This window comes from Boleophthalmus pectinirostris, unplaced genomic scaffold (genome assembly GCF_026225935.1).
Source record: "Boleophthalmus pectinirostris isolate CB_2022bp ecotype Guang Dong unplaced genomic scaffold, ASM2622593v1 HiC_scaffold_9, whole genome shotgun sequence".
Lineage (NCBI taxonomy): Eukaryota > Metazoa > Chordata > Actinopteri > Gobiiformes > Gobiidae > Boleophthalmus > Boleophthalmus pectinirostris.
Window position 1 is genome coordinate 34,429,489 of NW_026571541.1, and position 15,903 is coordinate 34,445,391.

The window sequence follows — 15,903 nt, forward strand, 5'->3', positions numbered from 1 at the left end:
ATAGTAACCGGGATACTTGTGGCATGTATACGCAGTACCCCGGTTACTGCAACATAAAGTTGAGTGCGCATGCGTCCAAAAGACACTTTCCAGCCTTTCACCACAACAGTAGTCACATAAATAAATTGACCAAACGAGTGAAATGACTGTAAAATAAAGAGCTGCGCTAAACCTGCACATGTACAATCTGCACTCGTGTGATCGCTGAAAAGCTAAAACATGAACTATCTCCTATACTCTATACGCACGGAACACACTTACCATCATCAGCACCTCTTCTGTCACAGAAATAACACACATAATCCACAGAGTCGTGTCATTTAGTCCAAAAGAAACTGATCACATCAGCGGCGCAAGGAGCGAGTTGTTTTTATCGCCGCTAGCAGTTTATGCTAATTAGCCTACGGTCTTATGTTTCGTTTCTGTAAAACGTAAACAAATGTGATCACAGCTGAATTATATGATCAAACGGGCTGATGTGTCTATAGTGTTTATGGTTTATATGTTGTAAAGTTGAGTTTATTTATGCAGAAGATTTTAATGAAGAATCTGCACAGTGGATTGTGGGAGATCTCGTAGCTCCTTAGCTTCTTATGCTAAAGGAGCTCACGGTTTGTATTTTTCCTAGTTTATGAAATTGATTTAAGTTCATTTTTGCGCCTGCGCATTTGTAAGATTATGTCAAGAAACCGGGATACTCCATTTGATCATGTACACGCGGATATCAGTGCGCATGTAAACGCAGTAACCCGAATACTGACATAACTGGGATATGGCTAATAACCGGGTTACTGATGTGCATGTATACGCACTCACTAACAACAACAACAACAACAACAACAGCAACAACACTAACAACAACCACAATAACAATAATAATACTTTTCATTTATATAGCACTTTTCAAGTCCAAGTTACAGGTCAAATCTGTGAAGAGGCAACCCCGCTCACAGTCTGAATGCCTGTTTTTCGAGATATTTTTGAGCTATAAAACCATCTGTTATTTAATAAATGTAAAGTAGAGCTGTTTAATGTCACACTGTGGAACATTCCAGGCAGAGCAATGACGTATCCATAGAAACGAGCAAAAAGAAGTGACGGACCCCCAACAGAAAAGTTACAAATTGTACTTTTCAAGCAGTCCTTTTTTTAGTTGTGAGTGTTTTTTTTTACATTTTAGATAATTTTAATATTAATAAAAAACAATGCTAATTTATTTATTTAAGTAGTAAGTAAGCTTAAAAAATTGGAAAATGTATGCGAAAAAAATAAAAAATAAAATTCGTTTACGGTTTTATTTTATTTTGTACCGGAAGTGCTACCGGAAGTGGTGTGCGGCTGCTGGGGACCACACGGGAGAAACATAATAAACGTGAGGATGTCTCTTCTGCTCGGATGTGTCGCTGCTTCAGTTTTATTTTACATTTTTATCCACTACACTTTGTTCCGAGGAGCGAGATGCACCAGTCCAGCCAAGTTACACGGGAAGACCGCCATCGTTACAGGTGAAAGTTCCGTAATGCTAACTTTCATAGCAGCATAGGAGAAAACATACATTTTGTACTTTGTGTCTGGTGTTGTTCTTATCGCATGCAGAGCTGGTGAAAGCTGTTTGTACACGGAGCAGTTTTGATTTTGCACAGATTAATTATGATGGAAGTGATTTGTTGATGTGCCGCTTACAAAAACGTGTTGGCAAAAGTTTCAGCAGGCTTAAAGGCGCATTGTGTAACTTTTCTGGTGAAGGGAGCATCAAATGGTTTTCTCTGGAGATGTTATTGCATTCTTTGGAATCAGTGGCGTCTGGTGTTATCATTTTTAGGGGGTGTTGCCAAAGCCAAAAGTATACAGTCCCTGACAAAAGTCTTGTCGCTTATCCATTTTGTAGAAACAAAAGCTTATAACCTGACTTTAAATTAATCGATTGGTTTTAGAAATGTCTCATATGAAGCTAAAACCCTCCCAAATTATGCTCAATATACTAAAATAAATTTGCTTCACTGAAGAAAGATTGATCATTTAATGAACACAGAAAGGTCAGATTTTTGGCAAGACAAAAGTTTTGTCGCCTGCAGAAAATTGAACAAATAATTTACTTCAAATACAAAAATATGTTGCAGAACGTCAGTGAATGAAGTAGTGGTGCTGTGAGATCCATATTTAATATCTTGTATGACTCCATGAGCTTGAAGGACGCATCCATGCGGTTCGACAATGATTCATACAATTTGTTGATGAAGTCATCAGGAATAGCAAAGAAAGCGTCTTACATGCCTCCCAGAGTTCATCAAGATTCTTTGGTTTTGCCTCCATGCTTCCTCTTTCATTCTACCCCAGACCTGCTCAATGATGTTCATGTCTGGTGACTGGGCTGGCCAGTCCTGGAGCACCTTGATCTTCTTCACCTTGAGAAACTTTGATGTAGAGATAGAAGTATGCGATGGAGCACCATCCTGCTGCAAAATTTGACCCCTTTTATGGTTGGGAATGTAAGAGGAGCTAATATGTCTTGATATTTTAGGTTATTGATATTTGCCTTCCACCCTGCAAATGTCTCGCACACCCCCATACTGGATGTAACCCCAGACCATGATTTTTTCCGCCACCAAACTTACCTGTTTTCTGGGTGAATCTTGGATCCATGCGGGCTCCAGTAGGTCTCCTGCAATATTTGCGGCGGCTGTGATGTAATTCAACCGAGGATTCATCTGAGAAATCCACCTTCTGCCACTTTTCCAGTGTCCATCCTTTTAGCAGGCTGTGGGCCTTGGCAAATGCCACATGGTTTTTTAATTGCCTTTTGTTAAGTGCTGGTTTCTGTGTACTGATTCGACCATGGAGGCCATTTCGAGACAGAATTCTACAAACTGTTGTGGTTGACACAGGGACTTGAGGTGACCAGGCCTGGTGGAGTCTGCTGCAGTGGAAAAGGGGCTGGCCTTGGATTTTTCGAATCAACAAACGGTCCTCCCGAGCAGTTGTCTTGCGGGGTCTGCCGGACCTGGGCTTGTCAAAAACATCTCCAGTCATTTCAGATCTTTTTCTTATTCTTTGTACTTGACGCTGAGACACATTGAAGGTGTCACCACCTCAGCAGTGGATCTGGTCTTCAGCCTCTTGATAATTAACGCTTTGGTTGTGGTTGGTGGATCTTAGGCATGTTGTCAGAGGTCAAGTTGCAGTTGATGTGAAGGTCTGGTGTGCTGGGGTTCTTTTTATACACACCCACTAATTGATTGATCAGTAACTGATCACAGATGAGGCTGTAATCTAGGATTGGGTGCATCATATGACAAGGCCACAAGACTTTTGTCTTGCCAAAATCTGACCTTTCTGTGTTAATTAAATGATCAATCTTTCTTCAGTGAAGCAAATTTATTTTAGTATATTGAGCATAATTTGGGAGGGTTTTAGCTTTCATATGAGACATTTCTAAAACCAATCGATTAATTTAAAGTCAGGTTATAAACTTTTGTTTCTACAAAATGGATAAGCGACAAGACTTTTGTCAGGGACTGTAGATTTATTGTAGCATTATTAGAGAGTGGTCATTGATATAGTTAAATGGTCACATTTTTATACTTTTCCACCCTCAAGGCTCAAAGCGCTTTACAACATGAACCACTCACCGCTCAAGTGTCTTGCCCAGTGACACAACAATAGTATTCATCTGTGGGAGCTGGAATCGCACTGCCAACCTGTGGGTCAACGGAGAAAAGCTCTACCACCTGAGCTTCTGCCGCTGGGAATTAAGAGTTCTAAGTTAAAGCAGGACTCTCGTGGCCTTTTTGAGTGTTTGGCTCTGACTAGAAGTTCAGTTTTGGGGCACCACTCTACAAATGTTGAGAAATATTACCTCTCCAATATAAGAAATTATCTAAGTTAATTCATTAAGTAAACAGTTATTCTGAAGATAAATTCTTGTCCATTTCAGTGACTTATATCTGGAAAAAACATCACTATTCACCAAAGCAAACTGTGATTTATGAATATGTATTGACTAGGGCTGGGTATCATTAAGTAGTTGCCGATACGATACATATCTCGATACACAGGACATGATACGATACATATTTCGATACAGTGCACTTTCGATTCGATACGATATATTTCAAATCGATTCAGTACGGTTCAATAAAAAATAAAGGCTAAATCGTGGCTGTGATACTAAAAGTCACCACTTCTTGTGCAAAGTTCATATGAAACACAAACATTTTAATCATCAAAACAGTAAAAATACTGTATCATCACATTAAACGATACGATATATCGATATTTCGATATTTTTGCACACCCCTAGTATTGACCAAGTTAAACAGACATGAAATATGCAAGTGAGTGTGAGCTCCTTTAGTCTGGTGACTAAAGGTTGGACATTAGATAAACTGTAAGAGTTTTCTTAAGTTATGATATTAAGATATTAAGCCAAGAAGTTTGCTAAGAAGTGTACGCACGCAACCAGGAGAGTGGAGATGTTTGTCTCAGTGTGGTCCAGAGGTCCAGTGGTTTGGAGGTCTGAACTTAGATGTTTATATCATAGAACTGTAATAAAATCTGAATGTGAATCTAAGTTTGTGTCAAATTATTTACAGTGGCCTCATTGGTGCATGGGCCCAATAATAATTTTCTCTTCCGCATTACTTACGGTCGAGCTCCTCTCCCCCGTGTAATATCTGTAACGTGCAGGGCGTAGAGCGTTCCGACCAATCAGCGCAGCCTCAGAGCAGGGCCAGGCTAAGGCTTACAAAGATCACTTTTAGGTGCTTTGAGGATTGAAACATTTTAGTTCATACTGTGAAAATATAAAAGAATCCTCCAAAATCTGACCTTTGTGAAAGTTCTCGATGTCCTGTCGGTCAAACACGGTGTAGTGGAATTTCTCTGTTATAATCTATTTGAAAAAAAACAACAACTGAGAAGCTGTCTTAAATCAAAGAGTCCTGTCCCTAACAAAGTCTGTCCCTAAGCTGGTAATCATAACAAAGTCTACAGAGTTTTATATCCCTCAGGGGGTGTAGGGAACCTGAACATAAGCTAATATTCTTCCAAGCACAACAATCGGTGGAATCACGTTATTATTAACTCGAGAAACAGACGAAGGCAAAAGGCCAGAGTGTCTACATAAGATCAAAGGATTAGAGCAAGTTATTAGTTAGCAAGTTTCAAAACACATGACCATTAATCAACAACTTTAAAACCAGTAAAAAGTGAAGACTAGAGTAAAGATTTACATAACTAAGGGCAGTTTGAATTCCCCCAAAATGCATTGCGTTTCTAAAGGATAATTCTTTCTGGGCCCAAGCTCCCGGGAGCTGCAGTACCTGGAGCGGCCACTAGTCGGTCTGGAGCCGGGACAGAGGGGGAGGGGCTTATCCAGTTTTTATCGTTGATCCATGGTCTATGTAGACAGATTTTTTTTTAAATCGACACAGCGGATGCTTTAAGTTTTTATGCTAAATGAACATTAGTGAGTGTGATTCGTCTTAATGACCCGTATGTGTTAAACGCAGGTAAATGACAAGAAGAAACGTCTCATACCTCAGTACAGTAGACATCCACTCATACCTGACCGTTACACCTGTCCCCGCCCCCGAGGGAGTCTGAAATCTGCTGAAATGATACAGACATGATACAGACGGGACAGAGGCTTTTTCTGCAGGAGACATGCGCAGTAGAGTGAAGTGATGTAGTCTGATCAATTTTAAACAAAACATGAAACATACTGCCTAATACGAAATAATAACTTTAACGAATTATACAATTTTATTTATTTTTAAAGGTCTTATATTATGCAGAATTGATTGTAGTGACCTTCAAGTCATCATTATAACATTTCCTTGTCAAAAACACACCTTGAGTTTTGTTTCATTCACACGTCTTTGAGTAATCCTTTATTATTACTCTGCCTACATCTCAAAACTCAAAGTGATGTCACGAAGCCTTAGTTTTTAAGTTAACAGCTACGTTTTACTTTTAGTTCAGTCGAGATTGGCTGTTCCAGAGCTGAAAGGATCCGCACGATTCTAGTGAAGTGAAGTGTGTGTGTGTAGTTTCAGAAACACAGTGGAGCTCTTTCTGTACCACCGCATGACATCACAAGGTGGAGCAGAGCGTTTTCAGTTTGAGAGAAGAGCTCAGCCCGAAATGTGCAGATTTTTGTCACGTATTTGAATGAAACAAAACACAACTCCGGCTTTGTTTGTGACGAGGAAACAACATTATAACATAGATCAGAAAATGTTGTGGATTGTGAGTTTATTTGTGCTTATTTGTATTTTTCTGTCTTCAGGGAGCAACACCGGCATAGGGAAGGCCACAGCTCTGTGTTTGGCCAAAAGAGGAGCTCGGGTGATTCTGGCCTGTCGGAGTAAAGAGCGAGCGGAGGCTGCAGTCTACGACATACGCAAAGTCAGTGCTCAAAGAAATATACAGTATTATTTTATTACAAAACCGTGAAATCTTTAATTATTGCACTCTTAATACATTAAAGACGGGGTATTACACTTCTATGGGGTATTAAAGCTACTATATTACACAAAATTGACTCCTGTGAGCTTTAAGCCATGTTATAATGTTGTTAACTTCTCAAAAACAAACCTGGAGTGGTTTGAAAACGATATATTCGCCAAAAACAACGTATTAACATGTTTTATAAGTTTCGTTTTTGACCCTCCTCCACCCTGGGGTATTGTTTGGTTTGCTTAAAGGTTGTATAGAGGATTTTTTTTTAAGGGAAGAGAAATACAGCGACAGTCCTTGTGCGCATTCAGAATTACTGTTGAATTGACCTGTTTAGAAGTAATTCAGTTTTTAGACGCTTCATCTGCTTCGGTCGCGCCATCGCTGGACGAGATCTCCAAGAATCACCTCAGTTTGGCTTTGCTCCTTTTCCCCTTCTCTTCTTCTTTCAGCGACCTCAAAAACTGACTTTCTTTTGCGGCGAACAGGTCGTGGATTCTCGTCCGCCGTCGCGACAAACTTTGTGCGAAATGCGAGGAAGCGACAGTTCGAAAAAGCCTCTAAGAACCGCTGCATAAACCACGTAATCCCCGCGCTCCGACGAGTCAGTTACACTAGGGAGTTTGATTGACAACCTAACAGCCAATAGAAAATGAGGGAGCCTCGTTTTCTATTGGCTGATGTTTATCTGGCCTCACTACGTCCACAGTTGATAGATTTTCATTCTTTTTTTTTTGGTCATCATAATTACAAAGCTGCTGCGTCTCGGTAATGGTATTTTAATCTTTCACTGACGATTTGAAACAAAAAAAAATCCTCCATACAACCTTTAATAATTGTTTTATTTTATGTACTTCTGTAAAATTGTCGTGTGGGAGCAAAAACAGAAAGAGAGATCACTAAATTACTGAAACATGCATTGCTGTCATCTAGAACCTCTCCACGCATGTTTTTGATGAAGGAACAACGTTATAACATGGCAGAAAGCTCTAAAAAGTTGATTTTGCTTTAACGTTCCTCAACAGTTTGTGACAAGTTTCATGAAAATCCAACTTCCTCCCTGTTTACATTTTCTTCTGCATTTAATCTTTATCCTTTTCTAATGTTTGCTGCTGTTTCCTCCTGTTTGTTTGTTTGTTTTTTTTTTCAGGAGAGTGGGAATCAGCAGGTTCTGTTCATGCCTCTGGATCTGTCCAGTCTGCAGTCGGTCCGAGACTTCGCCCAGACTTTTCTAAAAACGGAACCGAGACTCGACTTCCTCATCAACAACGCAGGTGTGTGACATTTAAACGGGGTCGTCATTATGCAAACTGAACTTTTTGGAGCTTTCTACCAAGTTATGACGTTGAAGAGGTTTTAGACGTCACCCATGCATGTTTGAGTAATCTAGTGATCTCTCAAACCCTCTTTATGGTTAGCTGTAAGATTCTGTCCCATGCTCCCCCCATAAGTCTACGTCACCCAAACAGAAATGCGACAATTCTCCATAAATATACAAAAACATGATGCAAAACTGTAAACTACAACTTCACAAAACTGATGTAATGTAAATGTAATGCACACTGATTGTGTTGAGACTCAAGAGTATCAATAAACAAACTAAAACTTTACATTTACCACATTGATGCTGTATTAAGCGATACGATTATGGGTATGCAAAAATATCGATATATCGTATTGTTTAATGTGATGATACAGTATCGATATCGTGGGCTGCTGTATCGATATATCACCAAGAGACAGAGCTACAGTTTTGTTGTTTGTTCAGTCAAAGGAAACTTTTTTATGCGACACATTTGACATTTTCACTGTTTTGATGATTAAAATATTTGTGTTCCATATGAACTTTACACAAGAAGTGGTTTAACGGACTTCCGGTGACGCCATGCATGGAGCCGCAGCATAAAATCTAGGCTCCCGTCCGAAGGTTTACAATTAGGTTAATAACTTCATTTAATCTCAGCATTTCAGTGGCCATAAAGATAAAAGATGAGTGCCTCGAGTAAACAGAACAAAGGCTCAAATAAACGTGAAACAACGAAGCCCGACGTAGGGGAAAAAAGACCGCCGAGCCCAGCTAGCAACGAAGCCACAGCCGCAGGTATGCAGAGAGGCGGTGAGATAGCTGAGCTCATGGCTGAACTGAAAAAGGTCCGAAAGGAGAACCAAGACGGTCACAGAGACACAAAAAAGTCACTGGACCGATTAGAATTATTAGTAGAGGACTTAAAAACGAAAACTCAGGGACACGAAAAAAGACTGAACGAGGCGGAAAAGAGGATTAGCGAGACGGAGGACCGGGGAATGAGGCACGGCCGTATACTAAAGTATTTGCTTCAACGAGAGCTGGATCTCACATCGCGCTGCGAGGACCTGCAGAACAGAATGAGACGCAATAACCTGAGGATTTATCAGGTCCCCGAGGGCAACGAGGGACGCGACACTGTGAGCTTTGTACAGAATCTGATACGTTCCGCCCTGAATAAACCTGACATGGAGGTGAAAATAGAGAGAGCGCACCGGGCACTCGTGTCCAGACCAAAGGATTCTACGGTCCCTCCGAGATCCATTATTGTCAGATTCCTCGATTTTACTGTTAAAGAAAATGTGCTGCGACTTGCATGGGGCCAGAAGAAAACGATGTTTGAGGAGAAACGTATCTACTTTGATCACGACTACTCCCCCGATTTGCAAAGAAAGAGGGCGCGTGTTCGGCAGGTGATAAAGCAGCTGAAAGCAAAGGGAATCAACGCCAAATGCCCATACCCTGCTCAACTTCGGATTCAACTAGAGACGGGGGAAAAAACTTTCCCAACTCTGACTGAGGCAGCCGCCAAACTAAAGGAGTTGGGAATCACGGTGAGAGTGGAGGATCGGGAGAGGCTGGAGAAGTTGGCGAGAGACGACGGGTGGATGCAACCGGGAGAGTCGCGCGGAGGAGAGGCTTCACTTTCACCGGCGGACTTCGCTGCCTTCGTTAAGGACATGCAGTAGAGAAGGTTATGTAAATGACAAAGAATGAGAAGTGATTAGGCCTGAATATACTGCATGGATAGATGTAAGCTGAGAACTCCTTAACACCAGATGCAACAAATGTTATTAACCTTAAGTTAGTTAGATAATCCTTCATTTCGGACGGTTATGGGTAAATTTGAGTGCATAACACTCAATGAGCGGTCTTATAAAGAAGACTGCACTGGCATATTGCCTTATGTTCATCCCAGAGATAATTCGTCACATATCTCTGCCTAGTTGTAAACAGGAGCTGGTCCAATTAGGGTCAGCTGGATATATGGAAGTTCTAGTTATGACATTTGTTCTGCCCTTATTGTGTTATGTTCTTTTTTCCTTGACAAATGTTCTGGGTTTACTTACCAGTCAGATAACTTACTGGATTGCCACCAAGAAAATGATTACCACGTTGAACACAAACTACATTCTGAACAAACATGGTTGTACTTAACTTGATCAGCTATAATATAAAAGGTATAAATAACCCCATCAAGCGCAAGAAACTTTATGGTCAACTTAAAAATTTGGGTTGCTCTGTAGCATTAATTCAGGAAACCCACTTATCAGACAAGGAACACCTAAAATTAAGAAGAGAGAGAGTGGGTAGACCAGGTTTATAGTGCCTCGTGTAAAAATGGGAAAAAAAGAGGTGTAGCAATTCTTTTTCATAGATCAGAGTATTTTCAAAATGAAGAGCTTATTCAAGATGATGAAGGCAGATTTGTTATGGTAGTGGGCAAAATTGATAATATACAAGTTACTATACTAAACGTATATGCCCCCAATGAAGACTGCCCCCAATTCTTTGTGAAAATCGCATCTATCCTTGCTGAAAAAGGCAGAGGACTAATAATTGTCGGTGGGGACTTCAATTGTATATTGAATAGAAAACAAGATAAACTACCAAGTGATGTTGGACCCAGACTTAAAAAGACTATGGCATTGCAGGGTATGCTAGAAGAATTAGGCCTGGTGGACATATGGCGCTTCCTCCATCCAAGAGGAAGGGACTTCACATTCTTGTCCCATGCTCACGGTACATACTCAAGAATAGATTTCTTTGCTATATCTAAAAGAGAATCATATAGAGCTTTGGAATGTAATATTGAACCCATCACAATTTCAGATCATGCACCAGTCACACTACGTATTTCTTTAGGTTCAAATGAAAGATTTAAATATTGGAGACTTAATGTTTCGCTATTAACTGATCCAAGCGTGTACCAGGAGCTAAAATCTGATTTGGAAGAATATTTCAACCTGAATGACAAAGAAAATATTACCCCTTCCATTTTATGGCAGGGGGCCAAAGCGGTAATGCGAGGGAGGATAATAGCCATAGCATCAAGAATTAAGAAACAAAGACTATATGAGCAACAAAAAATTAGAGATAGAAATTAAGATACTACAAAAAGAGCATAAAAAGACACAAGATAAAAAAACCCTTGCATTAATACAAGAAACAAAGCAAAAATTAGATGACCTATTGACTTACAAAGCAGAGGGGGCACTTAGATTTATAAACAGGAAATACTATGAAATGGGTAACAGAGCGAGTAGATTACTTGCTTTTCAGCTAAAGAAGGCTCAGTCAAGTCGAATTGTAACCAAAATTAAACACCCGGCAACTAGTAGTCTAGTAACACAACCAAAGGATATTTCAGAGGCCTTTGCAGCTTACTATACTTCTTTATATGAAACTGAGGACCAAACCGATAAAACAGAAAAGATAAAACAATTCTTGGAACCACTTAATATGACCAAACTATCTGATGCTGAAGCAGTAGATTTAGAAAGGCCCATCACAGAGAAAGAAGTTAGAGAAACTGTTCTTAAACTGAAAAATAACAAATCACCAGGAGTGGATGGGTTCTCCTGTGAATATTATAAATCATTTATTAATGAACTCTCACCAATGCTTACAAGACTATATAACTATGCCCTGGACAGTAAGGACCCACCCGCCTCCTGGTCAGAAGCTTTAATAACTGTGATAAAGAAAGAAGGTAAAGACCCCACATTATGTACAGGATACAGACCAATAAGTCTTTTATGTGTTGATTTAAAAATCTTAACTAGTATCCTGGCCAAAAGAATACAAAAATATATTAGAAGATTGGTAGGGCCAGATCAGACTGGTTTTATCAATGGTCGTTATGGCTCAGACAACATACGCAGGACTCTAAACCTACAATCACTTGCCACCTCAAGAAAACAAACATCAATGCTTCTCAGTTTAGATGCCGAGAAGGCATTTGATCGAGTAGACTGGCTATACCTGAAACACGTATTGCAAAATATGGGATTTGGGGTCAAATTTGTTGATTGGGTCATGCTGTTTTTATAAAAATCCAAAATCAAGAGTACGAGTAAATGGATATTGTTCCGAATTTTTCAATCTGGGTAGAGGAACGAGGCAGGGAGATGGGCTGAGTCCTGTCTTGTTTGCCCTGAGTATTGAACCATTTGCAGAGGCAGTGAGACAGAACCCCCACATTCATGGTATATAAGAGATGAAAGCGGAACTCAGCACAAAATTGCTTTATTCGCAGACGATGTGCTGTTATATTTGGAGGACCCATTAGTGTCCATCCCTGCATTGCTGAAATGCCTAGATGATTATGGCTCTATCTCTGGATTTAGAATAAATGAGAGTAAGTCAGAAGCCATGATGTTATCAGGAAAATGGCCAACACAACTTGCATCTTTTAAGCGTAATGATCAAGGTTTTAAATATTTGGGGATCACACTTCCACCCAACCCACTTCAGTTGTTCAAATCAAATTACAATAAATTGATTACCCAAATTAAGGCAGACTTACTAAGGTGGGAGGTGCTGCCGCTGTCTCTGTTTGGTAGAATTGAAACAATCAAAATGAATGTTTTGCCAAGGCTTCTATATCTATTTCAGTCCTTACCTGTGTGGGTTCCCAAGTCTACATTTACTCAGTTAGACAAAATGTTTTCTAAATTTATATGGCAAAATAAAAGGCCGAGAATCAGGCTAAAACTGCTGTGTTCTCCGAGGGACAGGGGTGGAGTCTCTCTCCCAAATTTTAGATACTACTACTGGGCTGCTCAACTGGCTGCCATAACACAGTGGATTTATAATGACCGGGAGGCGGGATGGGTCCAAATAGAACAAAATTCAAAACCAGGAGTTGGCTTATCTGTGTTGCCATTTCAAAGTGGAACACTCTGGAAAAAACTTAAGCTTAAAAATGTGTGGATTAAGCACACTTTACGTATATGGAACTGTGTGAGAAAAAAACTTGGTGGTACAACTTGTCTTACAAGAGCCACGCCGATAGCTGGGAATATAGACTTCCAACCATCTATGTGGGACAGTGGGTTCAAAAGGTGGATGAGTAGTGGCCTAAGGACGGTTAACCAGCTTTTTGAGGGCAGTAACCTAAAATCCTTTTCTCAAATACAAAAACAGTTTTCATTACCCTCAACAGATCATTTTCGTTATTTACAAATAAGGCACTACATTCAAAGTCATGCTGAATGGGAAAAAATTAAAGCAGAACCTACAGGTATCGAACAATACTTTATAACAGTACAAGAAAAACATCTGCCGACCAAGAAACATGTATCATTAATATACAAGATGTTGATGAGAGATATGGGGGAACACACACTGGATATCAGAGATAAATGGGAATTGGAGTTAAATGTAGTTATTGAGGATGGGACGTGGGGGGATATGTGTGTGGTCAGCCACAAAGGTGTCAACAGTAATCTGTGGAAGGAATTTGATTGGAAGACAAAAATTAGATACTTTAGAACCCCTTTAATCATTTCAAGTTTCTACAAAACCATGTCTCCATTATGTTGGAGAAACTGTGGCATGGTGGCGGATCACTCACATGTCTTCTGGGATTGCCCAGTTCTTGGTAATTATTGGCAGGACATTAAAATAGAAATAGAAAAGATACTGTCTTGTGAACTCTCTATGGATCCGCTGATTTATGTACTAGGAGCACTGTCAGATAATGTATGTGTAAACGATCAAAAATATGTTCTCCGTATTCTTCTGATGATTGCACGAAAAATTATAACTGTTAACTGGAGGAAACCCTCCCCTCCAACAAGGACAGAATGGATACAGAGACTGAAACAAGTCTATATCATGGAACAACTAACAGCCAAACTTCAGATGAAAATGGATGTATTCTTAGAACGATGGACTCCGGTGACTGTGTACCTGAATAATAACTAACATAATAACCCTCTGTCAAGGATTGTTCTAAATGTTTATGTTAATAAACTAAAGTTCAAAAAAAAAAAAAAAAAGAAGTGGTTTAACAAAGACTTTTAGCATCACAGCCATGATTTAGACTTTATTTTCATTGAACCGTATCGAATCGCTTTGAAATATATCGTAGAATCGAAAGTGAATGTTCGATATTCGTATTGGCAACTTAATATACAGCCCTAAACGAGTTTCCTTCCACTAAAAAAGCAACAAAACTGTAACTCTGTACCAAAATAATTTAGTAAAGTATACCAAAAATTAGTCTTTGCGATATATCGATAGAGCAGCCCACGATATCGATACTGTATCATTGATATTTTGATATTTTTGCACACCCCTACCTCTCAGTCAGAATTTTTTAGGTGTTTTTGAGCTTTAAAAACCACCTGTAATTGAATAAATGTAAGGTAAAGCTGTTTAATGTCACACTGTGGAACATTCCAGGCAGAGCAATGACGTATCCATAGAAACAAGTAGAGAAGCTAAATAGTGCAGCTTTAATTTAGTCATTCTCATGCCTAAACGGAGCCTCTCTTCCCTGCGCAGGTGTGATTGGTGCCGGGCGCACTCAGGACGGCTTTGGGATGGAGTTCGGGGTCAATCATATGGGGCACTTCCTGCTCACGCTGCTCCTGCTGGACAGACTGAAGCAGTGCGCCCCGAGCCGCATCGTTACCGTGACGTCTCTGCTGCACCGGCTTCGGGGACGTGGACTTCGCCCTCCTCGACCAGACCAAAGACCTGGTCCGAGGAGAGAACTCGGTCACGCGCTTCATGGTGGGTTCAGATCTGTACTTTTAAATTCAGTTTAAGATTTGATTCGTTTAAAGGTCATGAACTGACTCTCGTGAGCATTGAGCCACGTTAAAAAACATGTCTGAGTAACACTTTATTATTAGTCTATTAGTCAGCATAAAATAAATAAACCAGGACTAGTCTTGGGCTCGAGACAGGGCGAGAGATAGAGACAGAGTCCGTCCTGACACTCAGTCCTGGTTCAGTTCTGGTTTAGTTCTGTTTTACACAAGGGTTAGATCTGTTTTAGACCTGGTTTAGTCCTTTTTCAGTCCTGATTCAGTTCTGCTTTCTGCTTTAGCTTTCCTGCTTTAGTCCTGCTTTAGACCTGCTTTAGTAGACCTGCTTTAGTCCTGCTTTAGTCTGCTTTAGCTGCTTTAGTCCCTGCTGCTTTAGACCTGCTTTAGTCTGCTTTATGCTTTAGCTGCTGCTGCTTTAGTCCTGCTTTAGTCCTGCTTTAGTCCTGCTTTAGTCCTGCTTTAGTCCTGCTTTAGTCCTGCTTTAGTCCTGCTTTAGTCCTGCTTTAGTCCTGCTTTAGTCCTGCTTTAGTCCTGCTTTAGTCCTGCTTTAGACCTGCTTTAGTCCTGCTTTAGTCCTGCTTTAGTCCTGCTTTAGTCCTGCTTTAGTCCTGCTTTAGTCCTGCTTTAGCTGCTTTACCTGCTTTAGTCCTGCTTTAGTCCTGCTTTACCTGCTTTAGCTTTACCTGCTTTAGTCCCTGCTTTAGACCTGCTTTAGTCCTGCTGCTTTAGACCTGCTTTAGTCCTGCTTTCCTGCTTTAGACCTGCTTTAGACCTGCTTTAGTCCTGCTTTAGTCCTGCTTTAGACCTGCTTTAGACCTGCTTTAGTCCTGCTTTAGTCCTGCTTTAGACCTGCTTTAGTCCTGCTTTAGTCCTGCTTTAGACCTGCTTTAGTCCTGCTTTAGTCCTGCTTTAGTCCTGCTTTAGTCCTGCTTTAGTCCTGCTTTAGTCCTGCTTTAGACCTGCTTTAGTCCTGCTTTAGTCCTGCTTTAGTCCTGCTTTAGACCTGCTTTAGTCCTGCTTCATCAAAACAATCTGAAGAGCCGCTGGGAGCCGAAGAGCCGGTTCTCTAAAAACAACTGGAATACCCATCACTAGCTGCTAGAATGTGAGGCAAAAATGCCATTAGTCTGACCTAGTGTCTGTAAATATAACGTAAAAAGTCAGAACAACAATAAATGTTGCCTTAATAAACCAATTTAAAATCCACTGGAGCCAAACCTAAGTGTTTTAAACAATTCAAGATTTACAGTGAATTTTTACATCACTAAATATATCGGTGATTATATCGGAATATCGGCACAAAAAAAAAAAAAAAAAAAACACAAAAAAAAAACCAACAAACAACACAACAAAAAA

General features: G+C 40.1%; 1 pseudogene; it reads left to right on the top strand.

The window, feature by feature from the left end:
• The first annotated feature begins 1,341 nt into the window (after positions 1-1,341).
• LOC110171933 (dehydrogenase/reductase SDR family member 13-like) overlaps positions 1,342-15,903 on the top strand; it is a 29,102-nt pseudogene continuing 14,540 nt past the window's right edge.